Below are 12,270 nucleotides of genomic sequence, written 5' to 3' on the forward strand. Positions count from 1 at the left end.
CCACCCATGACCTGGAATTAGGAGCTGTGGTCTTCGCCCTGAAAATTTGGAGGCACTACCTTTATGGTACCAAGTGCACCATTTTCACCGACCACAAGAGTCTCCAACACATCTTAAATCAAAAGGAGTTAAACATGAGGCAACGAAGATGGGTTGAATTGCTGAACGATTACGAGTGCGAAATCAAGTACCACCCAGGTAAAGCTAACGTAGTAGCTGATGCCTTGAGTCGGAAGGATTACTCGAATCGTCGTTTGAAGACTCTCTCAATAACCATCCAATCCCACCTGACCTCGCAAATCAGAGCAGCCCAGTCAGATGCCATGAAGGCAGAAAACAGAACGAGCGAAGCGTTACGTGGAATGGAAAAGGATCTTGGAGCGAAGGAGGACGGAGCATATTATTTCATGAACCACATTTGGGTACCTAAACTTGGGGGATTCAGAGAAGTGGTCATTAATGAAGCCCACAAGACGCGATACTCCATCCATCCGGGTTCAGATAAAATGTACTTGGATATCAAGCAACATTATTGGTGGCCTAACATGAAGGCAGAGATTGCCACTTACGTTAGCAAATGCCTCACATGTGCTAAAGTAAAGGTGGAATATCAGAATCCCTCGGGATTATTACAGTAACCAGTAATTCCCGAGTGGAAATGGAAAAGGATTACTATGGACTTTGTGACCAAACTACCCAAGTCGACTGATGGTTTGGATACCATATGGGTAGTAATTGACAGATTAACAAAATCCGCTCATTTCCTGCCAATAAAAGAATCATACAAGATGGAACGTCTGACAAGGATCTATATCAAGGAAATCGTGAGACTCCATGGAGTGCCAATATCTATCATCTCAGATAGAGATAGTAGGTTTACTTCACGCTTTTGGCAATCACTTCAGAAAGCTATGGGAACACAACTTGACATGAGCACTGCCTACCACCCACAAACGGATGGTCAAAGCGAGCGAACCATCCAAACGCTAGAAGATATGCTTCGCGCATGTGTGATAGACTTTGGAAAGTCGTGGGATATCCACTTGCCTTTGATCGAATTCTCGTACAATAACAGTTATCACTCACACATCAAAGTTGCTCCTTTCGAGGCATTGTACGGGCGTAAATGTAGATCACCGTTGTGTTGGGTTGAGGTAGGTGACACTCAGCTAGCAAAAGGACAAACACCAGACAATGCATTAACGGGACCAGAAATCATACACGAAACGACCGAGAAGATAATTCAGATCAGGGCCCGACTGCAATCATCACGAGACAGACAAAAGAGCTACGCCGATAAGCGGTGAAAGCCCTTGGAATTTAGAGTCGGGGATAGGGTGTTATTAAAGGTCTCTCCTTGGAAAAGGGTGATTTGTTTTGGGAAACTGGGAAAACTAAACCCTCGATACATTGGACCCTTCGAGATTCTTGCCCGAATAGGTCCAGTGGCTTATAGACTGCAGTTACCCGCTGAACTCAGCAGTGTACACCCCGTGTTCCATGTTTCCAATTTGAAAAAGTGTTTATCCGACGAAACCCTCGTCATTCCACTTGAAGAAATTGAAATCAACGAGAATCTCCTGTTCATCGAAAAACCAGTGGAAATCATGCACAGGGAGGTGAAGCGTACTAAGCAAAGTCGCATTCCGATTGTGAAAGTTCGATGGAACGCGAGACGCAGACCAGAATTCACGTGGGAACGTGAAGACCAAATGAAGCAGAATTACCCACACCTATTCTCGCATTCTCAAATCTAGCTTTCAAAAGAATTTCGGGACGAAATTTCCTCTAACGGGGGGATGATGTCACAACTAGGAATTTTGATGCTTTGTAACAACAACAATGATAACATTTGTGAACCAAAAATGTGAAAGCATGTATGATGCTTATTTAATAACAACAAACTTCCATCAAACACTTTATACAAGCACTGCAAATAGTCAACAAAGAATTGGAAACCCTAGAAATCCCGGTTAAGTCCATTTTGGATTAGGATTTTCTTATTGGGCCTAATGGACCAATAAGCTTCCAATTTGACTATTTTGGGCTTAGAACTTCTATATGGACTCTAATTGGACCCACTCTCATTTATTTTAACATTTTGGGCCATAATGGGCCTAGAATGAAATAAAATACCCTAATGGGCCATAACAAATCTAATTAACTTAAAAAGGCCATAAAAACTCATTCTTGACTTATTTTGGGCCATGAACCCTCTCCAAAGACCAATTGGACCAAAAATCATCCAATTGGGCCAAAATATGGACTTAAGCACAAGAAGGTCCAATTTCTTTTCTTCCTTCTCCTTCTCTCGGCCCAACTACACAAATGGGGGGAAAAAGAGTTGACTTTCCTACATGCCACCTCACAATTACACAAAGGATATCCATGCAACATCTCATACTCCCAAGCACCTATCACTTCACACTCTCTCTTCTCCTCTCTCTTTTGCTTCTTCGGCCGAGAACACAAAGGGAAAGACACACAAACACAATTCACTCAAACACTCTCAAAGAACACTCTTACTTCTTTTTAAAAAATTTCGAGACTTAAGAGCTTTCAAGTAGGATTCTCCCTAAGAGTCATCATCTAAGGTAAGTTGATGCTTAAATCCATGATCTAACTACTTCATTTCATCAAAAATCTCCTCCTAATCTATTCAAACTCGTGATCTTGCATCTTAGAACACATCTAAGACAAAGATCCTCCAAGAAGCTTGCTAGGCCGAGAATAGCATCAAACTTCTTCCATTCTTCTTCAAAACCGAACCCACAAACTCAAGGTGAGTTCATACCCCTCTTTTTTTCGGTTTTCATAAGTTTTATGGGGGAGAATACAAGTAAAATGTGTAGATCTATGTGTATATGTATGCTATGTATGATTTTATGCATGTATGTGTGATTATAAGTGTTTATGTGGTAAATATGTAACAAGAGGGAAGAAATCACGAAATATATGGCATAAGAAGGAAAACAAACATGAACTAAGATATATTACACTAAACAAGTCAAGAAAATTACCCTCCAAGATTATGATAAACATATTGTAACATAAAACCAATTTTTGGACTTAAATTGTCAAATAAACAAAAGTTGGGTTTAAAATTGCCATTCACGGTTTTCTTAAGGTTCAAAAGAGTCAAAACAGTTAATATATATGTTTTTATGAATATTATGCCCTTCAAAGGACTTGAAATGTAAATATTAGCTTAATGGGCCAATTTTTGGGCTTTTCGGCCCATTAAGCCCAAAGTTGCGAAAAACATGATTTTCAAGGCGCTAAAATGGTAAATTCTTCAAAACAGGGGATAAGAAGTTAAACAAAACTATTTCAAGGGTTAAAATGCTTTCTTTTCCAAAAAGGATCAAAAATGTAAAGTTTTTGGATTTTGGGCTAAAGTTGTAAAAGTTGCAAAAAGTTTGGACTTTAACCGAAAAACACTTTGCTGGAAGGGCTGGAACTGCCAAAGAATAAGTTTTGAGCAAAAAAAAAATACAAAACTACAACTCATGAAGGTGAATATATGTATAATTCCAAAAATCGTTAAAAACAACCGAACGGCCTCGTGCCGATCCGAAATTATCAATCGTTCAATCAAACCTTCCAATAAATATGCAATACCTAAAACAAGTAAACATTCAAAACTTTGAGCTTGAAAGTTCCAAACATGTTGTTGGGCCTTTGTGATCCATTAACATGATTTTTGGGCCCAAGGGATAATAATAATAAATGTTATTGGGCCTTCTATGACCCAATTTCATATTAAAGGGACCCTCAATGGCTTTTAAGTGCTATTGGGCCTTAGTGGCCCATTAACATTGCTATTACGGTCCAAGTAATCAAATGCGAAATGGGCCAACGTGTCCTTCGTATACCCAACAACCTAAAATAACTCACGAAAGTAGCAGGGCTTTGTATTCCTTTTCTCCTCGTTTGTTAGGCTTATGCGTAATCAAAGTAAACAAATTCAGGTCGTTAATCAATAGTAATCAATATTGTTTGGATTAAGTGAGTAATAACGGGCGACACCTCTAAGGGTCGTTCGTAGTCTGTAGTAATAACGAGCGAGAGTTTGTGTATAGATCTATACGGGGGTGACTCCCCCACACCTCAGCTGTTCGCTACAGTTAGACTCGGCCAGTCTAGGGTGACCAAGTCTTAAGATCAATCCCGACGCACGATAGGTTGCCAAGACAGACGAACTAGTCATTATTATGCATGGTTATAACGACTCACAAAAAAAATTAATTAATCCAATACCATCCGAGTAATCAAGGAAGAGTAATCAAAATCATTCGTTGTGGCGGTATAGCAATTTGAGAAACAACTGTATTTTATGTATTCGGAAAACATCGGGTTTTTTGAGGAAATCAACATCACTCGCTTGTATTTTTCTATAACTATAATACAAAACTCCCTTTTTATACACGTTTTGAAATCATTCATGCATCAACTTATGGATCTTCACACTTTGGTAAACTATTGTCTTTTCAGAAAATATCGAATTTTCTGGGTTTTACAAACTACACAAATCATTTTTATCACAACCCTGCTTATGAACTCACCAACATTTCATATGTTGACGTTTTTCAAAATAACTTGTATTCTCAGGTAACAGGTAAGCTGAAGGGTAATATCAAGTACGTTAGGATGTTATGTTTTGAAAACTCTCAAACAATTTATGTTATGAATGTGTAATATTTAAAACAATATACTGGATGTGAACAATATCAGTTGTAATGTATTGATGCATGGTGATGTTTATGTTATGATTCATGTATATTCATTGTGATGATATTCAATTTAAGTCACGCGAGCCCTCAGACGTTTCCGCCGTCTGGTTTCGGGGGTGTGACAGTCTCTCCTAACATTCTATCATGCAAATCCGGAGCAGATCCTTAGCCCTAATCTAGCATGCGATTCTCATATACTCATATAAAAACAATAAGCATAACACATGTATGGGTTTTTTTGGGAAATACTTACTTGAGCTCGGCTGATTGCATGCAACACCCCCCCTTTTTTCTTAGAAAACATTTTTAGAAAATCATTTTCTTTTAATTTATTTTAGAAATCCTCAGTTTGAGTTCAGACACACCCAAGAGTGTGCCCGAATCCCTCAAACCAAGGCTCTGATACCAACTTGTAACTTTCCAAAATTACCGAAAATTTCATTTCTAATAAACCAAAACCATTCATTCATTAACCCAAAAGCATGGTTGCAGAAATCGGGATTAATCGTGGATTAATCGTTTGGCGTTCTCCAACCGACTAGGATTAGTGTGTTTGACGGAAATTAGGGATTAATCGGGTTTGGCGGGATTAATCGGTCAACAATAGTCAAACAAAGTCAAAAAAGTCAAAAAAAGTCAAAGAAAATTCAAAAAATTAAAAAAAGTTTACTCAAAAATTTTCAAATTTTCAAATATTATACCAAAATGTTCATATTTTCGTATTTTCAAATTTTCAAATTACCAAGTCTTTTATTTTCTATTTTTGAATTACTTATTTTTCTTAAAATATATTAATATTTGATTAATTTTAATATTTTATTAATAATCTATGGTCCATGATTAATCCCCGATTAATCCCCGCCAAGACCGATTAATGTCTTAACATCCACCGACCGTCGAGCTACCATCAAACGATTTTTACAAACTTGCCCAAAAGACAATCAGAGTAAAAGTATTATCAAAACTTCAATTTAAAATCATAAATAATCAATGCGGAATAAATCTCCAGGGGATGCAATGCGATCAAGCTGGGTCATTCCTTTTGAAATCAGAAGTACCTAAAAATATTTTATATATAAACCGTAAGCACAAAGCTTGGTGAGTTCCCCAGAATACCACATACCATACATCATACATACATATCACACTAAAGCATGTACGTGTTTGTTTCACCCCTGAGTCCCTTTCAGACTATCTGAGTCCCTTCCGACTCCCTAAGTCCCTTCGGACTCTCCGAGTCCCTTCCGAATCCTTCGGTATCTTTCAACCGGTACGAGTCTATTACACCCCTATATATAAGCATACAATCATACTAGCAAGAGTCACGAAGACAAAAAGAACATACATACATATCAGTAAGTGTCACAAAGATCAATACTATCCTACAACATAATTCAGGAGGCCGAAATTGGTGCCTTCGACCTACAAGTACAGTGAGGAGACTCACCTCAATTTGAAGATATCCGAATCACACACGCGCTGGTACTATAAGGCTCCTCACACTGAACATATCCAAAATCATCCCTAATCAATAATTACAATAATAACCCATAATCAAAGGTGTAACCATATGTTGGATATAGTGTCTAAGTCCATAACTTTATTTGGTATGTACTTGACCCGACCCGGCATGGTCCATTTGGGTTGCATGGCATTGCAATACTTGGATAGACTAAATGAGAGAATAAGGCACTTATGATTATTAATATATTATAAGTTCTAATATATTAATAATAGTATTATTTAATTAGTATTGATCAAGTATTAATCTAGTATTAATCTAGTGATCAAAGTGAGACTAATTAAATATATAGGGTTGATTATGACAATCATCAATTCTTTTATGGTGGATTAATGATCCATGGTTTATGGGTTTGGTTATAACCATATGGAGCTCCATGGATAGTTCATGGGAGTTACAAACCCATGGGTCATGGGAAATCAAGAGTCATGACAATTAAGGGCATTCATGTGTAAACCCTAATTGTGACAACACTATAAAAGGAACCCTATGGCTAGCAAAATCGTGACCTAGTGGACCTAGTGTTACTAGAGAGGGCATAACCGATTTTGAGTGCTAGAAGTATTCTCTCAAGTTATTCCAAGTCTTGTGGTGTTGTGTGAAGCATTTGAGGCACAACATTTGGGGTGCTAGGCTCACAAAGTCTTGAAGGAATCCAAGCAACAACAAGGTATGTATTTCTACTAGTTTTTATGTTTTATGTAATCCCCATGCCATGCTAGTTAGGAAATAACCTTGAAAAAGAAATTTGCATGTATATAGAGAAAACATAGATTCAAAGTTATTAGGGTTGTATGTACACTTAGGAAGTGTTAGAATGCTCAAAAACCCATCAGTTTTATGATCATCTTAAAGTTTATGGAAAAACCATATCACATATGATCCTCTAAAGACATCTTAGTGCATTTGTATGGCTAAGAAGAGGAATCGTGAATTGTTGAAATAGTTTAAATCAAGAAGATGAGTCATACTTTGTTCCCAAAACAAGTCTTAGAGTCATACTCCAAGATTGTAACCTTGAGTGACATTTTAACACTTAATAGAATAATTATATACTCAAAAGTCAAAACATAACAATCAAATTGGTTTAATGTTAGAAAGAAATGAATACTGATTTGTTACATTTGAGGGGTATTTAGGACATTTGACATGGATATTGGTTTATAAAGTAAGTTAGTAACTTAGTAACAACTAATAGGGCGATGATAGTGATCTAGAATATGAACTTGAAGCTTTCCCAACTGTTAGCAATATTGCTTCAGCAGAGACTGCAACTTATGTGAAGGTAAGAACAAAATCACAAAATTGAATTGTATCAATTAGGACCAAAACAAACACCCCCTAAGGGTAAATTTGTAAATAAACAATAAAATTCATTACTCTTTTTCCATTTCCCTTATAAAATAGTTATGCATTTTTCAGGTACTCATTGCGTCTGATTCACCAAGTGAGTCATGTATGGAAAAAAGGTTGGTGATGGAGGCTCCATTGATGATAAATATACCAAAAGACAAATCTACCCCTCATCCTTCATCAGATGAGAGTACACAACTTGCTAGTCCGATTTTTGTTCCAACACAAGTAGTCCCACCAGTTTTGTCTGGTGAAACATTGGATACTACAAACACATGTCCAAACAACAACTTCCCATCTAGAAGGAAAAGAAAACCATGGTCTGTACAAGAGGATAGGTCACTTTTTGATGTTGTACAGAGATGTGGTGAAGGAAATTGGGCAAACATTTCAAAAGGAAATTTTAAGGGTGAAAGAACTGCTTCTTGGTATGTTTCTGATTCCATATTGGCTTATCATGTTGCTCAATTAAGGATAGGGGTATTCTCGTCTTTTTTCATGATGATTAATCTGGCTTTGTAGGTTGGGTCAATCGAAGGGAGAGTTGGTGTACATTATCTTGATGAACAACAGAAAAGTAAAAACTTCACTTTTAAATGCCACCAGAGAGGGGAATGATATATACTTAATCAATTCTCTAAACTTTCATCCAGTAAGATACTCTTTGTAAAATTAATCTTTTTTTTTGTGTAAAATTTATCTGTTTTCTTCAAGAACGACATGAGAAAGAGAATGTGGAGTCAACGTATAACTCAGAAAGTGGATCACAACTGCTAAAAGAACTTGAAATCGAGCTAAAATGTCATAAAGAATCAAACATTGATTTGTCTTTACAGCTGAAGAGAAATCAAGAATCGAATATTGAGCTTGTGTGTATTCTTTAAGAACTAGAGGAGAAAGAGAATCAAACATATAAACTCATTTCATCATTTTTATATCAGATTATGGTTGGTTTGAATGGAGAGAAAGAAAGACATGATTTCAGTTTAGGGAAATTTATTGTTGAAAAAATTGTCTCTGTGTGTGTGTGTGTGTGTGGGGGGGGGGGGGGGAGGGGAGGGGAGGGGATGTTTGAGGATAGAAGAACAAAACATACCTTAGTTGGACTAGGGCTTGTAGAGCGATGCCACAATCTTCAACGAGGTGATCAGGTGAGCCTGAGGTCGCTGACGAGAACTGAGCCAGGGATCACTGGAGTAGAAGCAGACCTAAGGTCACCTAAGGTCGTCGGACCTGATGTTGTCGGCAAGGCGAGATGAGACATGAAGTGAGAACGTCAATTGTTGCAGAGGCCAAATATCACTGAGCTAGAGAGAGTTCTTGAAAAAAGCCCTAGGTAATGGTCCTGCGAATTTGTGGAATTAATGCGCGCTTTTGAAAAAATTAAAAAACGACATCTATTTCTATACGACACCCGCTTAAGATATAAGTGCCCTCCCTGTTTGTAATTTTTTTTTTCTATTGGACACCAATTTAGGGCGCGCACAAATGCGTGTCCTCTCTTATTCAAATTTTTTAAAACTGACATTTTTTTTATGATACCCAAACGTATCGTAAATCAATGCGTGTCATTGTTTGCGTATCGTTAAAAGACCGTTTTTCTAGTAGTGTAAATTAGTTTTTTATTATATTTTATTTTTTTTTCTTTTTGCTTGTTGCTAATTCTTCAGTTTTTACAACAGTATTTTATAGTGGAAAATATCAACCATATATATTACACTGTTCATAAAGTTATATTAGTATAGTAGTAATACAGTTTTGCAATAATCGTAATACACTAGGTAGTTATCTTTAGAAAATAACAATAATAATATTAAGCGTAGAATGTTTCGAGTCAAGCCAACATAATCCTACTGCTTTTGACTAAACTCGTTCTAACATGTTATATCAAGTATCCGTAACTCTATCAACAAAATATGTATTGAAGCTAATATTAGGACATTGACTATGTTGGTTCCATAAATTAAAGGAATGGTCCCTGCATTGTTTAGCCATATGCTGGGCAAATTAATGGTCCCTGCATTGTGGACCCATAGACCATAGTGCATAGTGGGCAAATCGTCCATCTTAGGTGGCAACCGTGCACCATTTTCTAAGCTATTAGCATCCCCATCATTGGTTTTCTATTACAGTTTTTTTATCTTATTTAATTAATATATGTTTATTTATGTTATGCCCATTCTTCTTAATTTATTAGGATTTAATACATAAGAAATAAGAAGTATTATTTTCTATAAAATAGTAATAAAAAATCATGCCGATACATGAACAGTAAGACCAATATTGAAAATGTTTTAAAACAATTAATATAAATTTCTTTGTTAGTTTAATACATATTCAATATGGTAAGTATAAATGCATAACAAAAATCTCAATATTTGATTATTTAGAATTTAGAATTTAGAATTTTATTTTTAGTTTTATACAAGGCCAAAAGGTTTTGTCAAAATTTTATTTTTACCCTCTATTTATAAATACTATTTTTACCAAAAAAAAGTTTTATTTATTTTTGCTTAAAGATTTAATAGTATAAAAATTATAAATTAAATAAATAAAAAAAGAGATAAGTTTCTAAGATATTTTAATCGAATAAGGTCATTTAATGTTCTCATCTACCGAATTCCCGCAACATTATTTCGTTTGATCCCGGCCATTTACTCTTCTAATTAACCTTCACCTTCCCCTTCCCCTTCCCCTTCCCTTTAATTACTGATACATCCTCTCCCTTTCACTTCAGTCATCACTTCTTTCCTCATCATATTTCTCTTTAGATCTTCACCATACTTTATCTTCCTCACAATGCTACAGTCTGCAAAAAGGTCCTATGCCTATCTCAGCAACTATGTCAAGCTTATCCTCATAGCCTTAATCATTACTATATGTATTCAAGAATTCATCAAGAAAGCCCCATACCACCTTCTGAATCATCATCATTCGCTCATCTACACACTAACTTTCTCTTTGCTTACCATATCCATTCTCGCATTCTACTTCGTGAACAAGCCTCGAACAATCTACCTGGTTGACTTTGCTTGTTTCAAGCCCCCATCTATACTCCGTGTGCCTTATGCCACTGCGCTTGAACACGGCCAAATCATCTTGGCCTCACAACCTAAGAGCCTTAAATTCCAACTTATGATCTTAGAAAGATCTGGTTTGGGAGAGGAAACATGTTTACCACATCCATTACATTATCTACCATCGAAGCCTAATATGATGGATGCTAGAGATGAGACCGAGTTGGTCATCTTCTCAGCAATGGACTCTTTGTTTCAGCAAACTGGGATTGATCCTAAAGACATCGATATTTTGATTGTAAACTGCAGCCTCTTTGCACCCACTCCTTCGATTTCAGCCATGGTGGTTAACAAGTATAAGATGAGAAGTAACATCAAGAGTTATAACTTATCAGGAATGGGATGTAGCGCGGGGTTGATATCGATAGATTTTGCGAAAAATCTACTTCAAGTCCACCCTGAATCGTATGCGGTTGTGATAAGTACTGAGATTCTTTCCCCGAATTCGTACATGGGTGTAGAGAGATCCATGCTCCTTCCAAACTGTCTTTTCAGAATGGGAGGTGCAGCCATTCTCTTGACCAATAAAAGGTCACACCGGAAAGATGCAAAGTACGTACTCTTGCATGTGGTTAGGACCCACAAAGGGTCTGATGATAAATCATATCGTTGTGTCTCACAAGAAGAAGATAAAGAGGGTCATGTTGGGATAGCACTAAACCTAGATCTCATGGTGATCGCTGGCAATTCTTTGAAGTCGAACATAAGCACCATGGGGCCATTGGTTCTTCCAGCATCGGAGCAACTCTTGTTTCTTTTCAATTTCTTGGGGAGAAAGTTCCTTAAGCTTAACCTTAAACCCTACATTCCCGACTTCAAAAAGGCATTCGATCATTTCTGCATTCACGCAGGTGGTCGTGCGGTTATTGATGAGCTTCAGAAGAGCCTTAGGCTGACGTCAGAGCATGTTGAAGCCTCAAGGATGACGTTGCACCGTTTCGGAAACACATCGTCTTCGTCATTGTGGTACGAGATAGGTTATATGGAAGCAAAAGGGAAAATGAAGAAAGGAGATAGAGTCTGGCAAATAGGGTTTGGGAGTGGGTTTAAATGCAACAGTGCAGTTTGGAAATGTAACAGAGAAATCGAAGCTACAAAATATAGTGCATGGGCTGATTGCATCCATAGGTACCCAGTAAACGAGCCAGAAGGTGGGAAGCTCTAAGCGAGGGTCAAGTATGTCATTTCAATTTTAATGTGTGATATGTATGCCATTTCTTACCTTAAATAAAAAGGTTTCACGTGCTAAATATGTAATGCAAAAGACCAAGTAAAAATCAACATTTTTTTTTAAATATTATTGGCATATAATATAATTAATACAATCCATTGAACTCTAGTTCAATGGATTGACACATCATCCATTAAATACTTATACAACAATACCCACGACCCATTAAACTTCTAATCAATCATAATCACCACTTTATTCAATGATCATTCAACTTTACTCTATATCATCATCCATAAACTCTTATATTAGTTGTATTATAGAAGTTCTAAGAGTCATTCTCCAATATCATTACAAGTGGAAGTGTATGATTACAAATGGAAGTATATTTTTGTATGTATTTTTTTTTTCTTT

At 36.7% G+C, this 12,270-nt stretch overlaps 1 pseudogene; it reads left to right on the forward strand.

Moving 5' to 3' along the window:
• Positions 1-10,317: 10,317 nt before the first annotated feature.
• Positions 10,318-11,980, forward strand: LOC145103862 (3-ketoacyl-CoA synthase 5 pseudogene; annotated as a pseudogene).
• Positions 11,981-12,270: the final 290 nt, after the last annotated feature.

This window comes from Lactuca virosa, chromosome 4 (assembly GCF_052849685.1).
Source record: "Lactuca virosa cultivar CGN04683 chromosome 4, Lactuca_virosa_CGN04683_v6, whole genome shotgun sequence".
NCBI classification, from domain to species: Eukaryota; Viridiplantae; Streptophyta; class Magnoliopsida; order Asterales; family Asteraceae; genus Lactuca; species Lactuca virosa.